We start from the raw sequence: 18,184 nt of genomic DNA on the forward strand, positions 1-18,184 counted from the left end.
GAAGAAAATGTTGAAAAAAACTCTTTTAGATATCAGCCTAGGCAAAGAATTTACGATGAAGACCCCAAAGGCAATCACAGCAGCAACAAAGATAAATAAATGGAATTTGATTAAATTAGAAAGCTTCTGTACAGCCAAGGAAATAATCAACAGAGCAAATAGAAAACCTACAGAATGGGAGAAAATATTCACATGCTATACATCCAATAAAGGGCTAATAACCGAATCTACAAAGAACTCAAGCAAAACAGCAAGAAAAATCAAACAACCCCATTAAAAAGTGGGCAAAAGATATGAACAGAAACTTTTCCAAAGAAGACAGACTAATGGCAAAGAAACATATGAAAAAATACTCAATATCACTAATAATTAGAGAAATGCAAATTAAAACCATAATGAGATATCACCTAACCCCAGTGAGAATGGCTTTTATCAAAAAGTCCCAAAACAATAGATGCTGGCCTAGATGTGGAGAGAAAGGAACACTTACACACTGTTGGTGGGACTACAAATTAGTGCAACCTCTGTGGAAAACAGTATGGAGATTCCTCAAAGAACTAAAAGTAGACCTACCATTTGATTCAGCAATCCCACTACTGGGTATTTATCCAAAGGATAAAAAGTCATTTTATCAAAAAGACACTTGCACTGGAATGTTTATTGAAGCACAATTCACAATCGCAAAGATGTGGAATCAACCCAAGTGTCCATCATTTCATGAGTGGATTAATAAAATGTGGTATATGTACACCATAGAGTTCTATTCAGCCATACAAAAATTGAATTAACACCTTCTGCAACAATCTGGATGGAACCAGAGACCATCCTCCTAAGTGAAGTATCGCAGGAATGGAAAAACAAACACCACATGTACTCACTATTAAATTGAAACTAACCAATCAGCATTCATATGCACAGATGGAAGTAAAACTCAACAGAAATAATGCAGGTGGGAGAGGTGAGGAGGGCATGGGTGAAATCATACCTAACAAGTACAATGTATGCTATCTGGGTGATGGACACACTTAGAACTTTGACTCAAGCAGTAGAAAAGAAATCCATGTGACCAAAACATTTGTACTCCGATAATATTCTGAAATTTAAAAAAAAATAGCATACCCATCCAAGTTATTATTTGGTCTGAATCCCTTTCTTGTTCCGTTTATAGTAGCAATCACAGCTTATTTATTTTTTGATTTGTTTATTCTTTGTTTTCTTTGCTAGATAATATGCTTCATTAGATCAGGCAACAAGCCTGTCATCTTCAATTCTGTAGCCCCACAATGTGTTTCAATATAGTGTTTAGAAAGTAATCTGGAATAAATTAATGAAATTAACCTGTTTGGGCCTCAGATTTCTCATCTGTAAAGTGCTGGTAATCTCTCTATGTTACAGTTTTTTTTTTCTTTTTTGAGTGCTGCTATGTTTGAGTAGTGATTTATTCTTAGGATTAAAGTTTAACTGCTGTTGCTAAATCCCCATGAAGGGAAATAAATCTCCTGATAGTCCAACATCTACAATTTAGAGAGAATCACATCAGCAGGGAGGTCATAATCATTTAGTAACAAAAACTAATCGGATGAGGGCGATTGGGCCAGGAACTTTCTGTTCAGACTGTGGCCAGTTCTTCTGGGCTTACTCTCACCTGATGTTGTAAGCTCTTCCTATTTAGGACAAAATTTTCTTAAAATTTCTCACAACGTGAAATCATCATACATTGAAGCCATGAGGGGAAACTCAAGGCTTCCCACCTTGCTGAGTCTCCAAGGAGGTGGAGATGTGCAAAGATCAAAACCAATACAGAGTTCTCAGGGACCCCCAAGTGGCCCTTGGGAATGAACTTCTTAGTAGGGGTAACAAAAAATGTAAAATGGAACTGACATTTAGCTCTTTCCTACCTATGAGGCTTATGCTGGAACATTTATTTCAATCTTTTTTCCTTGTTCTTTCCTGGATCCTCTTCACTGACCACACAATCCTTAGGAAGATAAGTATTATCATGTAGGGTTCAGCTGCCTTCTCTGTAGGCAGATCAGAGCTTGGGTCAAGAAAATAAGCCCGTGGAACCAACAAATCAAGAAGGCTGTCCTTGTTGTCTAGTCTTTAAACAAAGGAAGGAGAAGCATTCCTCAGAGTACATCTCTGGCCCAGCCCCATCAGACAGAAGTTTAGGACCAAAGGTGAGTTAGTAATGAATAGAGGCACTTATCTGAAGTGCCTTCTATTTCATAAAGAAAATGCTTAGTGTCCTAAGTCATAGTCCTAAGCTATTGGTAAAAAAAAAAAAAAAAAAAAAAAAAAAAAAAAAAAACCAAGGAGCTACTTGTATTGAACCAGGAAGCAAGTGTAACACAACGAATTTCTCAGAGTCTTCCCAAACCCTTTTTGGAAAGTCAGAGGCCCAGATATAGAGAATAGTGCCAGGGACAGGGGCAACAAAAAAGGAAGCACAAAAGCAATGGAAAAGTGTTTTTCTGGGGTAAAGTGATGTGATACTTGACGTTTCCAAAAAATTCTTTGAGGACGTTTTCATGGGAAACACTGGAAGTTTTCTAGATTTCCTTCTAACTTTGTTAAGTAGTTAATCATTGTTTTTGTTTAGAATTAAGTATTTCTAGAGATAGGACATCATGGTATTTTTAGTGCTTTGGGCACCTCAAGGTCTTAATCTAGCCCTGTGAGGACAGAGATGAGTAACAGCAGAGAGGAGGTCTTGTGCTTTAATGGACCCATGGAAGAGACACCAGAGTTGACAATTCCTTGTCTGAGAAGTCCCCAGTGTTTTCTGCTTCACTGTAAATTCCTATTGCCTTCAATGATTACTACTGGTAAATTTTGGATTGCTTCTCTCAAATCATTATTAAAAGTTTCGTCTTTTTTGGAAGGTCCTTGGGGTGGTCTGTATGGTTGAGAATATGTCTTGCTTGGAATGCAGCAATAGTCACCATTTTTACATGGCTTTTTCACCTGTTCACCAGGTTTGCAGTTTTGCCTGCAATGTCCTTTCATGATCCAGCAAAATTGTCGGCCCCTGTAGACTGAAAAGAGTGAGAAAAGGTAATTAACTCAAGATATCAATGCTCAGAGTCATAATAATTAGAGTCACCATATCTGTAATCTTCACAACAACCCTGTGTTCATTAAAAGAAATTATATAAGCAAAGTAAGGTTTGGTATATACCATATTTTCATATTTCTAAGCATCTTACCATCAAAGGAACTTGTTAGTCAGCAGGAACTAGAGTTATTTGGTGAGAAGTTGTGTGACCATGTGAAATTACCTGTTTAAAGTGGGTTAATTTAATCTCACCTCAGCTGAGTTACTTACATTTGCTATACCACAAGTATAGGAATTTCAACTTCAATTGAGTACACAATTGTCACTTACGATGTCTTAAAAATAACTCCTCTAAGCAGCTCTAAGCAGGAGGAAGCTTTTAGAGGTGATATAGGTTTATGGCATAGATTGTGGTGATGACGGTTTCATGGGTGTATACTTATCTCCAAACTCATCAAGTTGTATACATTAAATATGTATAGCTTTTTGTATATCAACCATACCTCAATAAAGCGTTTTTAAAAATGATTGTTCTATGAGGTAGCAATGAAACAAAATGAGCGTTTTAGCTAGAGAGCACAGAAACATAGCTGTAGTAGATTATTTATTTGTTCTCACATTTGAGCATGCATCACAATCTCCCTTATTGGCTTGTTAAAATACAGATTGCTGAGTCCCACCCAGAGTTTTGGATTCAGTAGATCTGCAATGGGGCTTAAAAATTTGCACTCTTAACAGGTTTCCAGATAATGCTGATGCTGCTGGTTGGGAGAACCACACAGAGAACCACTGCACTATAGATAGAGTTTATAAACATCTTTGCAAGAATAGCCACACAGTAATACCTTCTCAAGAGGCAACAACCAATTATTTCTTAAATTTATGAAATTGTGCATATTTATGGGACACAATATGATGTTCAGATACATGTATAAATTGTGTAATGATCAAACTGGGGAAATTAGTATATCCATCACCTTAAACATTTATTATTTCTTTGTGATGAGAACATTCAAAAACCTCTCTTCTAGCTATTTTGAAACATACGTTATTGTAAACTCTAGTCATCCTACTGTGCAATGTACCACCAGAACTTATTCCTCCTAGCTTTTTACCTGTTGACCAATCTCTCACCTTCCTCCCTGCCTCATAACTTCCCCATCCTCTTGTTACCACTATTCTACTCTCTACTTCTATAAGAACAACTTTTTAGATTCCGCATATGCATGAAATCATGTGGTATTTCTCTTTCCATGCCTAGATTATTTCACTTAATATAATGTCCAGGTTCATCCATGTTGCTTCAAATGACAGGATTTAATTCTTTTTTAATGGCTAAATAGTATTCCATTGTGTATATACATCACATTTTCTTTATCCATTTATTTGTTGATGGACACTTGGGTTTATTCCATAGTGTTGCTATTGTGAACAGTGCTGCAATAAACATGGAAGTGCAGATATCTCTTCAACATACTGATTTAATTTCATTTGGATATATACCCAGTATGGGATTGCTGGATCATAAGGTAATTTTATTTATTTATTTATTTATTTTATTTTTTTTGAGACAGAGTCTCACTCTGTTGCCCAGGCTAGAGTGAGTGCCGTGGCGTCAGCCTAGCTCACAGCAACCTCAAACTCCTGGGCTCAAGCGATCCTCCTGTCTCAGCCTCCTGAGTAGCTGGGACTACAGGCATGCACCACCATGCCCGGCTAATTTTTTCTATATATATATTTTAGCTGTCCATATAATTTCCTTCTATTTTTAGTAGAGATGGGGTCTCGCTCTTGCTCAGGCTGGTCTCGAACTCCAGAGCTCAAACGATCCGCCCACCTCGGCCTCCCAGAGTGCTAGGATTACAGGCGTGAGCCACCGCGCCCGGCCGGTAATTATATTTAATATTTTTAATTTATTGAGGAACCTCTATACTGTTTTTCATAATGGCTGCACTAACTTTCATTCTAACCAGCAGTCTGTAAGTGTTCCCCATTCTCCACATTCTTGCCAACACTGGTCTTTTGATATTTTAGTAATAGTCATTCCGACTGGAGTGAGGCCATATCCCACTGCAGTTTTGACTTGCATTTCCCTGGTAATTAATGACGTTGAGCATTTTTCCATATATCTGCTGGCTATTTGCTTGTCTTCTTTTGAGAGATGTCTGTTCTCGTTTTTTGTCCATTTTTTAAATTGGGTTCTTTGTTTTTTTGTTGTTGAGTTGTTTGAATTCCTTATATATTTTGGATATTAGTCCTTTATCAGATGTATAGTTTGCAAATATATTATCCCATTCTGTAGGTTGTCTCTTTGCTCTGTTGATTGTTTTCTTTGCTGTGCAGAAGCTTTTTAGTTTGAGGTAATCCCATTTGTCAGTATTTACTTTTGTTGCCTGTACTTTTGAGGTTTTAGCCAAAAAATCGTTGCCTAGACCATTGTCACGGAGCTTTTCCCCCATGTTTTCTTCTAGTAGTTTCATAGTTTCAGGTCTCACATTTAAGTCTTTAATCCATTTTGAGTTAATTTTTGTATATGGTGAGAGATAAGGATCTAGTTTCATTCTTCTGCATGTGGATATCCAGTTTTCCCAGCACCATTTGTTAAACAGGATGTCCTTTTCTCACTGTGTGTACTTGACATCTTTGTCAAAACTCAGTTGGCTGTAGATGTGTGAGTTTATTTCTGGACTTTCTATTCTGTTCCATTGGTCTATGTGTCTGTTTTTATGCTAATACCATGATATTTTGTTACTATAACTTTGTAGTATGTTTTGAAGTCAGGTAGTGTGATGCCACCAGCTTTGTTATTTTTGCTCAAGATTGCTTTTGCTATTTGGAGTCTTTTGTGGTTCCAGCTGAATTTTAGGATTGTTTAGTTTAAGGATGAAACATCCCACAAATAGATAGAAATCTACTTTTTATTTTTGAAAAATTCTTGTGAAAGGCTTGTTGATCACTTCACAGAAAACATATAAGTCATAGAATTTACCAAGTATCATGGGATTAAGTACAGGTAATTGATAATTTTTACTTTTAGAGGCACCATCACTTAGGGACCCAGCCATCTGTCAAAATCTAGCTAGGTTTTCTAATGACACATACTTTAATTAAGAAAAAATGAAATAAATAGAGAAGTACTCTTGATATAATTGTCCATTTCATCATGCTTTGATGTTGTATTATTAATCTTAAAAGTTCCCAAAAGGTCATAAATAGAGTTTTGAAAAACGCATTTGGGAACTTGATCCAGTGCTTAACTGACAATGACTGAAATTTGCTACTCTATATATTAATAACTTCATTGATACCAAATATCATTTTAAATGAAAAAAGGATATTCACGAATCAGGTTGAATGCTGAAAAAAAAAGGACAGAAGAAGAACAGCTGAAGGAAATCTATGTAAAACTATGTAAAATACAAATCTAGCAGCTATAAGTAACAAGCCTGGGCTCAAGTAATTTTCCCACCTCAGCCTCCCCAGCAGCTAGGACTATAGGTGCATGTCACTGAACCTGGCTAATTTTTTTTTTTTACTTTTTATAGAGATGGGAATCTTGCTATGTTGCCTAAGCTGGTCTTGAAGTCCTGGCCTCAAGTGATCCTCCCACCTTGGCCTCCCAAAGTGCTGGGATTATAGGCGTGAGCCACCATGCCTAGCCATCAATGTGTTAATCTTAATCAAGTGTTAAAATTTGGATTAAAGATCTCCAAATATTGTTGACTTAACTATTTTTCTCTAAAATAGATTTAGAGATCTATTTTGTTGTTTTGCAAATTTGGAAGCTGAAATTATAGGTGCTAATATGTTCTTGTAGCTTAATTATTTCTTTGCCAATATGTAACCCACCTCTCTGACAATCATTATACATTTTGTCATGAATTCTTCTCTGTTGCATATTAAGATTGCTACTCCAGCTTTCTTTAAAAAAACCTACATTTTTTTTAAGAAACCTATATTTGCCTAGTATGGAACTTCATTATTTTAATTTTTCCATGCCTTTTAATATCATGTGTGTCTGTGTCTTTTAGACAACACGTTATTTTAGCTTTCTTTGTCTCATTTGAGAGGGCTCAAGCAATCCTCCTGCCTCAGCCTCCTGAGTAGCTGGGACTACAAGCATGCGCCACCATGCCCGGCTAATTTTTTCTATGTATTTTTAGTTGTCCAGCTAATTTCTATTTTTAGTAGAGACGGGGTCTCACTCTTGCTCAGGCTGGTCTCGAACTCCCAACCTCAAGCGATCCTCCCGCCTCGGCCTTCCAGAGTGCTAGGATTACAGGCGTGAGCCACTGCACCCTGCCTCTAGTCTAGTTTTTAAAGTTAACTACAAAATTACAAGTAATTGATAATTCTTACCTGTCATATCATTTCCAACATCCTTCTGGATTTTTTTTTCCCTCTTTTTACCTGAGTTCTTCCTCGAACGGTGTTTCCAAAGTAAGTCTTTATATGGCAAACATTCTGAGTCCTTCTATGCTTGAGAATATTTTTGTTATGCTCCTATATTTGAATAGCAGTGTAGATGGACATAAAATTCTAGGTTCAAAGTTCTTTTCCTTCACTATTTAAAATATTCATTTTTCCTTTCACACCATGTTACATCAGTAGTCACCACAACTCAGATTTTTCTTGGTTTGCATAAAGAATATTCATTTGGGTTTTCTAAAGCTTTTTTTTTTTTTTCTTTTGCCCTGGAAGGCAAGTGAATTCTTCCAGCTATGAATGACCCAAAGGAGACTTAGAAAACGTGTTCATGAAAAACAAAACTGTGAACTCACTCTTACCTAACAAGTTGACTTTTAGGAACTTATTTAGAAATTTTTGTCCAAGTATGTGAAAATACATATGCAAAAAGTTAGCTGCAGTTTTGTTTGTCTTAGCAAAGATCTGGAAAGATCCCTTTTTAACACCAATAAGAATTGGTTGTATAAATTATGATTTACTCATATGATGGAATAGTATATGACTTCCAGAAGCAATGAAGCAGGCTTTTATGTGCTAACAAGGAAGATGTCTAGCATGTATTGCTGAATTAAGAAAATTGGAGTAATATATAGTTACCTTTTTTGGTTAAAAAAAGAACTGTAGGTACGTACGTATTTCTGTGGATTTATATATACATAGAAAAAATATCAGACAGAAGAGGAGAACTGTGCCTTGTCTAAAAATTATTCAGGCCCTCATAAGCAGTAGTTTCAAAACTACGGCCATTTGTTTGTGAAATCTCATTATAAATTATCAACAAAATCACAGACTTTCACAACTGGAAAGGAACAGTAAGCCCTATACTTTCTTCCACATGATTGCTTTTCAGATACTTTCATCCCAGAGTAGGAGAACAGGGACTTTGTATGAAATGATGATAGAACTTAATGTCTAAGAAAGGCCTCAAGATTCACAATTTGGTAGAGATTGGAAAGACAGCTGAAGTCAAGCAGCCCCTCAGTTGGGTCTTTGGGCTACTGAAGCAAAGTACCAAGGGATATTTTGGATGCTGAGGTTACAGCTGAATATGGAAAGGAACTTCTCAGAAGACACCCTGCCCTACTCCATGACTCCAGGGATCCTGGCCAGATACACATGCCCAACATGGGGCCTTGGATTTGTCCTGGGAGGAAAGTATTCTGATAAGGTCAAACAATTATCAGCCACCCTTGAAAAGCCTGTCTCAATGGACAAAAAGATATTAAAGCTTCCAAGGGCAGTTCCCCACCCTAGATCTTTTTTCCTTCTTTCTTGGTTCTGTTTACCTGGAAACATCTGGAACAGGACCAAAAATACAATAAGAGTCAGTAGGAAGAATTTCATGGTCTTTGAGAATGATGTGGCAGATCCAGGAGTTAGAACATTCTGCAATGGGACTCTCGACTCAGGTTTTTATTTGCCTCTGTGGGGCGGAGTCCAGGGGCTGCCCTTAGAGATGGATGGGGACAGAAAAAAGAGAGAAAAGGTGGGAAAAAGTGGGTATCCCCAATCCACATATGCGCATTCTCTGGCTCACAGGGACCTGTTTTACTGGTCCTCTGGCCAGAAAAACGGAGCTTCTCCTGAAGGCTGTGCTGCCTGTATCTGCTGCCCAGGTCTGTTCTGTGCGGCCTTCAGACCAAAGCTGGGAGACAAAAGGGGGAAAATCCCTGAGAAAGTCATTTTTTAGATTTTGGTTCCCATCCCCAACCCACCTACTATTTTTGGCTCTATCCTTTGCTCAGATACTTGCTTCTTGTATTTTGTTCAGAGTTATATATATATATGTATATATATATGTATATATATATATATATATTTTTTTTTGAGACAGAGTCTCACTCTGTTACCCGGGCTAGAGTGCCCTGGCATCAGCCTAGTTCACAGCAACCTCAAACTCCTGGGCTCAAGCAATCCTCCTGCCTCAGCCTCTCAAGTAGCTGGGACTACAGGCAAGGGCCACCATGCCCGGCTAATTTTTCTATATATATTTTAGCTGTCCATATAATTTCTCTCTATTTTTAGTAGAGATGGGGTCTCGCTCTTGCTCAGGCTGGTCTCGAACTCCTGAGCTCAAACGATCCACCCTCCTCGGCCTCCCAGAGTGCTAGGATTATAGGCATGAGCCACCGCACCCGGCCCCAGAGTTATACATTTTAATCAGTGGGAGAGAGAGGTTTCAGTGGACCGACTTCAGCTTGGTTGGTACCTAAAGCATCAATGTGATACTCAAATTGTCATAGCGTTGGCTAGTGGGCCAAAGTCATGCTCATGCCTGTGTCCTTCTGTCTTGACTCTGTTAAATTTCGAAAGGTTCCTTCATCATGCCTAAATTGACAAATCTGTTTTATCCATGATATAATTACTCTAAGTTTTCCATGCTATATAGGAAGAAGATTATTGGTATTTCCTTATTTTCCATATGAATGAAGGAAACAAATAAAATGATTTTCCTGTTTCTTATTTCTACAAACTTTTGAGAGACTACAGTCACTTAAATTAGTAAATGATGTCTTGCAATATTTGGCTAAACCAGGTAGAGAATTTTGGAGCTGGGTACTATGAGCTGTCAAAAGAGAGGTAAGATTTATTTCCCATTTGGGATTTAAAAACACTTCTAAAGAGCCATTTCCCCAGGAATCTATAAAGCCATTGGGAAATTTTAAAGAAATGTTATAGTTGTTTATTGTGGATTTATGGCTTTTGTCTGCTGTATGTTCACTGTATATAGGTAGAGTTTTATTCGAAAAGCCGTCAGCAGCGGTCTCAGAGAAGGGAACACTGTTTCTGTCCTCCTGGAATGAATGTTCCTAGGTTTGAGTGTTGATTAGTGTAGCATTTTATCTGTTTCCAGGCAAAAGAGTTTGTTTTACTTTGTGAGATTGTGCCTCAACTGTTCCAGAACTAGGATTGGCATACAAGAGAGACAAAAACCCTTATCTTGAAATATTGTCTGTCTTCGGTGTCAGGGAACTGCTGCCCTCTGGAGGTCAAGTTTCAATTCACGTGATGCTCAAAGCTGCTGGGTGTGTTTTCTTTTCTGAATAGAAGTTCGTTTTTCTTCCTTTTTCTATGGAGGGAAGGAGTTGCCATACAATTTACAGATAGACCAAAAATTTATAGTTTCTTCTGTTGTTTGATGGTGAGAATTCTTCCTCTGTGTGGACCATGCAAATTAGGAGACAGGAAGTGGAGAATTCAAGAGGATTTTGTACCCTTACTAGAGAGTCTCTGTCTTTCTGATGCTACCAAAGTAGAGGAGGGTCTCAGAGGCCATATTTTTTTTGAATGTTGATGTGTCTATAATATTACTGAGAAAAGAAAAGAGTTTACTTTAAAAGGTGCCTGTACATTAGATGGGTGCACCTGCCTCTGGAAGTTACTGGAAGGGGTATAAATGTTTTATTAACTCTCAGGAAAAAGACGTTAACAATCAAACCCAAACTCCTAATGCTTTAAATTTGCTAGCACTTAAAAAAAAAACCTCTCTAACCTGGCAGAAAGTGGCAAGCTCTTGAGGAATTGAACCATCTATCAAACCTTATAACGTGCAAATACATTAAGTAAGTTAAAGAAATATGTCTTCAGAGAACTGAATCTTATAATGGTTTTCTTCTTTGCAAATGAAAAAGTTAAAGTACTGAATTGTTTAAAATCTTTTGGTTCAAAAGAGTATTATACTCTTCCAGGAATAAAACATAATGTATATAAATAAAAATGTACAAAGAACCCTGTCAAAATCACAAAGATCTTACAGATAATTTTAATGGTATTCCTGTTTTCTAATATAAATACTTTCACTTAAAAATGTTTTTGGATGAGAAAAGGGAAAATCTTATTTTAGTTAAATGACCTCAGTGTTCCTGCTGAGTACAAATGAGGAACAAAAGATACGGAAATTAACTTTAGGCTTATAATGTGTAATCATAAAAGAGCATTATAAAACCCCTCTGTAAAGTTTTTAATATTTCTTGGTTGAGAGTTATAGCCAGTTCTCATTAATACTCCCAAGCAGAGGAAGCATTATTATCCTTTGATAAAGTTTGGGTTAATAGAATTCTGTACTTCTTCTCTCTGAATTTGCCTCAGTGGAAGATAAAAATACAAACATGAGATTTTCAGTGTAACTAATACTTTTAATTTATTAATTTACAAAATGGTTGAATACCCACTTCCTTATACTTAATTTGTAGACTGGATAAGTTTTTAATTAATTATAATAATATTTAAGAGTATACAAATATAAACACAGGTCTTCAATTATATTGAGCCATAATTTAAACATACAGTGTTTATAAATTTGTTTCTTGTAAGCTTTAGACAGTATTCTGTTTATGTGCATTGGTAGTTTCACCACTTGCACTAACTGGGTATAGGTTTATGAAGTCCTTGTTTCTCTGTCAAATTGTTATTGTAAATTGCGATTTCATTGTCCTTTAAAATTAACCTAAATATATTTTCTAAAATCCATCATTGATTTAGGATCATTAGAACAATTCAATATTGTGACAATTGGGTAGAAATCTTTATTTATCTTGATACTTTAAAGAAATCAAAATTTGGAGAGACAGAGAAAATAAAGTCTACAGTTACCACATCTTCATTTTTAAAAACCTATGTATTCTTATTGTCATAAATTAATTTGTTCCTTCAAATCACCCAAATGAAGGTAGTTATACCAAAAGATTATGTACATTGTCTTAAAATATGCTCGATAAGATACTTTGTTTTAAACATTAGAACTTTTAAGCTAAAGTAACATTGTCCTTTAATCATTGCTTGATTAAGAATATATTGTATAAATATACATATGTACATATCAAGATATAGTAAAACTAATAAAAAAAGAATTTTAAATTAAATAGGGGAGAAAGGACTGATAGATTAGAAAAAAGAAATTTGAACTCAGGATATGTATTGTTCTCCATATGAACTAGCAAATATTACTTTGCTTTCTGCAGATTTTGTACAGGTGGCAGACCTTTTGCCCTTGGGAATCAAGTGTGTTTTCTCATATCTGCAGAGGGAGAAGTTAGAGTAGAATGCAGTTGTAGTAGGGGACTCAGCTGAAGCTGGGATAGCTCTGTTCTTCCAGCCCAGAGTTCTCCCCAGTTGGAGCAAGGAGGCACGGACTTTGTGCCCCCTTTGACCAGACATTGGATGTAGGGCTCTTCCTGGGGAAACACTGAAACCTTGGATGTGGCAGCTTCTTTCAGTAGAGGGCAAGGACCAGAGAAAGACTCAGCTGTGAGCTGTTAGCAGCCAGCACTCCTGGCAGCTGGGGGAATGAAGGCTTCAGTTCTTATGGGGATATATTGTGTATGTATTGTGAGATGCATAGTTTGAGACTTATCTGGAAATGTATCATTGTTGACCACTTAAATCTAATGGACATTCTGAAAAAGTTCTGGGTAGGTAGAGTGCCCAAGACTTTCCTGTTGATGAGACTGAAAGAAGACTATAGGCAGAAATAGATTCTCAAAGATTAGACTCTACTATTTTCTTTCTGAATGCATGCAGTGATTTATTAAGTAATAGTTTATTGGCTGGACTGAGGAGGTATCAGTCTTGCAGATGATGGGTGGGTTTTAAGCCTCAGTTTACAAATCCCCTCACCTGAAATGGGTGTCCCGAAGGAGGACCAAGGCTTTACATTCATTGATTGAACTAATCTCTCATACAAATTTGCATATAAAAGAGCTAGGCAGTGATACTTATCATTCAATTAAGAGACAAAGAAGTCTTCAGAAAGTCTTGAATGTAGAAAAGGGAAAGTGGAGAGTGAAAAGAGAAGTGTGAATGGGCCCCAATGGGAGGGGTGTGGAAAAAAGAAAGTGTATATAGGATTCTGAGTATTTGGAGACAGAAAAAGAATTGGAAAAAAGCTCAATACTTATTCAATTTGTATTTTCTTGCCTTTCAAATGTACAGTATTGTAATGGTGCTGGAAGAAACCACTCATATTTAGCAGTGACAGCAATGGAATGCTGAACAATTTGCAACCTTTACTAATAAATAACAAAAGTTCTCATATGCATGTTAAAGAGTAATGCATATTGGAAGAAGAAATGTGGATAAAAGGAGCTAAAGCATCTTCTGTGCATTCAAGTCCAAGGTAAAGTGTCACTGAGCAGCAACAGAGGAGCATTGTGAATGTAGACTATTACATGCCCCATATTGTATTTGATAAAACTCTCTTATCTCTTTCTGTATTACAAGTTTTAAACTTGCATCTTCCTCCTCCGCTTAGTAATCATCAAGATTCTAGCACTCGTTGGTGAAAGAAATTTCCACAAGAAGAAAATGTTCTCTCCTCCCATGCAGTCCGCTAGAAAGCAGATAATATTCAAGTTGATAAAACCATTCTTAAGATTAATGCTAACAAAGAAGTTTTGCAAACCACCTAGACTTCAAAGTGTATTGCAATGTCCTGTGAAATTAACTTTAACCTCCATGAGGTAGGTAGTTCCAACTGGTTATCATGTTTACTGTATTTGTCATATTTTATCTTTTCTCAAAGATAAAAAGCCAGAAGGGGACCACTGGATCTTCCAACTCCTCCCATAAACACAGAGCAAACCAGTGAAACGACCCCAGAGGTTTCTTATCTAAACCAAACGTTGGATACATTTAAATTAATAATGACTATTAAGAAAATATTGATACCACATTATCCTTTTATAATTATCTCTTCCACTGGCCTCCGTGCAACTCTGTCTCTGTGAAGAAAATGTACTTTGTTCAAGACTTCAGATAAATCTGTTTTTCCATCCTTGTTCTCGGCAGCTGCGTGACTGTGGGAAAGTTAACACCCTTTGTTGAACCTCTGTTTCCGTATCTGTGTCTGTAATTACGTGCTGTTGTCTAGAACACAGCCTAACACAAAGCAGTTGCTTGTGTCACCTGCCTTCTCCCTTGCTTCCTGCCACCCTCAATTTTTACTCCCACCTCTCTGCCTTTTCCTTTGTTCCTGCGGTGCCCAGCGCAAGGCTGAATGCGTGGGACGGGCTCCATAGCTCTTTCATGACAGGGGAGCAAGACAGTTTATTATTTTAAATGTTTTTCTTAAATAACGTTCCATTACTATTTGTGCCTTACACAAAAGGACAAATGGGTTTTTTGGGGGGTGATAATGAAATTTATTTTTTCAACTTTATGGAGGTTTAATTGACAAATAAAATTTATATATTTAGGTTGTACAGCTTGATGTTTTGATATATGTATCCATTGTGAAACGATCACCACAATCAAGCTGATTAACATATCCATCGCCTCGCGTAGTTACCATTTTCTTTTTTTTTCTTTCTTTTTTTTTTTTGTGGTGTGAACAGTTACAATCTACTAGCAAATGTCAAGCACCGCACTGCATATTTGATCTTTAGAACTTATTCATCTTGCATAAACTGAAACTTTGTACCCTATGATCAACATCTCCCCATTTACCCCCCAACCCACCTCTGGCAACCACCATTCTACTTTAGGCTTCTATGAGTTTGACAATTTTAGATTCCTCATATCCAAAAAAATCATGGCCACGATTAATGTCAAGAAGCTTTCCCCCTGTTTTTTTTCTAGTACTTTTATAGTTTCAGGTCTTATGTTGAAGTCTTTTATCCCTTTGAGTTGATTTTTTGTATATAGTATGAGATAAGGGGTCTAATTTCATACTTCTGCGTGTGGATATCCAGTTTTCCCAACACCATTTGTTGAAGAAACTGTCCATTACCCAATGGTGTGTTCTTGTCACCTTTGTTGAAGTTCAGTTGACTCAGTGTGTGAGTTTATTTCTGGTTTTTGGCCAGTATCTCACTCTCCCACTCTAATACCTCGATAAGGTATATGTTAAAGGTTGTCTGTTTTCTATGTTAGAACTTCAGATAAGTTGCTTTCCTCTATGCTTCACTGACCAAAAACCTACCATGCCTCAGAAGCTAATAAACTTAAGAGTTCAGTTTTGCTGCAAAAATTATTTTTCATCCTTCGTGAATCAACCGTCTACTTCTCCTGGGACCCTACAGCCATGGAGTTTCATATCCTGGTCATTGTCAGCATTTGTAACCTAGTCTATGGAACTCCAATAACATAGAACTCTCTCAAGTGTACTGGGGTTTGAATATAGCTTGCATAGTAAACAAGATGAAAATAAACATTTTATTTTAATAAAATCTATACATGAAAAAGAACCAGTAATATAAAATAAGGTGTTAATTGTGACAATCTTAAGTGATAGTAATAGGGTGTTTTTATTGTTTCTTTTTTGCTTATATATTTTAATATATGATCAAATATATTGCTTTTGTAATAATATTAGTTTAAAAATTAGCTAAGCATTCAATTTGAGATGTTAGAGAAAAAGAGTAAGAGGAAACCTAGAGAAACCAAGGGAAAAGAACATAATTAAGTTCGGGCACTTGACTTTAATCCAATCCAAATCAACGGAACAGAAAGACTATAACAAATACACTGGAATATAAATGACAAGATCAGAATCTTCATTCTTGCTAAAGAGAGAAATAAGATAAACGTATTTTTGATAGTCTTATCAAGGGAAAAATGAAGATGGAAATAATTAAAAGCAGTTGAAAAGCTAGGAACAATTGTAGACACGACAGAGATTAAGAACAATAAAACTCTATAATGAGCAAATACACATAATAAATTTAAAAAATACTTCAAAAAAGAACAATCTGTCAAGAGTAGCACTGGAAAAAAATGCAAACCTAAAAAGATCAATCAAGTATGAAGACATTGAAATGGTACTGAGAGGCCTCCCCTCCCACTAAAATCCCAGACTCATAAAGTATTAACATTGAGTTCTAGTTTGTTTTGCTTAGAATAGTTCACGCACTTTTGCCCTGGAATAATTATTAATAATACTCCCCCTTTGTTCTTAAATATGTCCTGGCTACATAAATTATAGATGAATTTGTGTGATAACCTTAGATCTAGCAAACTCTGAAGGAGCAGTTAATTCCTTTATTATACAAATTGTTCCAGAAAATAAAGGAAATGTAAAAGCTGCCCAAATGATTTTAGGAGGTGAGTGCTATTTTTATTTCAAAGACAGATAAGAACTATAATGAACAGAAAACAGTAGGCCGTATCTCCTCTGCATGTATATGCCAAAATCCAAATAAAATTGTAGATAATTGAATCTAATAGTATGTTAAAAAATGCTACCTATGTAATCAGTTCAGTTATACCTGAAAAATGTGAGGATAATAAAATATCAGAAAATCTAATAATGTAACTCTGTACCTTAATAGAAAAAAGGTGAAGAGTAATATGATTATCTTAAATGATAGAGAGAAAATATTTTATAAATTTAAAAAACTAATTATAGTAGAATATCTTAGCCAATTATAAAGAGGTGAGAACTGACAAACATGCTAAAGATTAAATGCCAAAATCCTGTAGCAAATGTTATATTTACTCATGGAACTTTATGTATATTCCTTTTAAAATTGGAAGGAAAACAAAGACTGTTACTAATATTGCAAATATTTATTATAATGGAGGGCCTGGTCCATGTTACTAGGAAAAAATAAGAAATAAGTGCAAAGACTGAAAAGTAGGAGCTAGTTTTATAGCTTGTGGAAGTTGACAGGCAAGTTCAAAGATTTATAGAAACAAATGGGCAAAGAATATCCAAGATAATTTTGAAGAACAATGTTATAGAATTTAAATTCCTGGATATTAAGACTTATTGTAAAGCCATAGTAATTGGGTAGATGTGCTACTGATGCAAAGGTAAATAAACCAAGGGAATAAAATAGAAAGTGTAGGAATAGATCTAGCTATACATGATTACATGAGAAAAGTGGCACCATGGAGTAATGGCAGAAGGATAGTATTAATATTTTCAAAAATAATTCTTTACGAATTGGCCTTTCCTTCACTCCTAAAATCAGTTCCATGTGGATTGGAGATCTTAATCATAGTGGTAAAACAATAAAGTTTATGGAACAAAAATAGGCGAAGATGTTTATGATCTTGGGATGAGTGAAGATTTCTTAAACGTGACACAATGTACCAACTAAAAAGGAAGAAGTTGATAAATTGGACTTCATTAAAATTAGGAACATCTGTGGAACAAAAGATGCCATTAAGAGAGAAAAGACAAGCTATAAAATTGTGGAAGCTATTTTGAAAATATATAACCTACAAAGATCTTGTATCTTGAATACATAAAGAATTCTTACAAATCATTAAAAAGAAAAAAAAAACCCTCAGATACACACCCCAAGAGCAAGAAGCCAAAATCTTGAATAGATCAACCAGATGATCAATAAACATAGGAAAAGGCTCTTTATCTCACTGGTCATTAAGGACATACAAGTTAAAACCACAATGAGCTACCATTACATACACACAGATAGCTAAAATTAATGAAGATAGACAATATAAAGTATCATCAGGGGTGAATTAAAATGATACAACCATTTTGGTAAACTGCTTGACAGTAGGTACAAGAGCTGATCACATCCATACCTGTGACCTATCAATTTCCCCAATAGAAGTGCCTACATATGTGCATAAAAAGACATGAAAAAGAATGTTCAGAGTTGCATTATTAATAATGACCCCAAACTTAGGGGAAGGTGATGTTCATGATCAGTAGTATGGATAAATTAATTATGGTAATGAAACACTATGCCA

Source organism: Eulemur rufifrons, chromosome 20 (genome assembly GCF_041146395.1).
Source record: "Eulemur rufifrons isolate Redbay chromosome 20, OSU_ERuf_1, whole genome shotgun sequence".
Classification (NCBI taxonomy): Eukaryota; Metazoa; Chordata; class Mammalia; order Primates; family Lemuridae; genus Eulemur; species Eulemur rufifrons.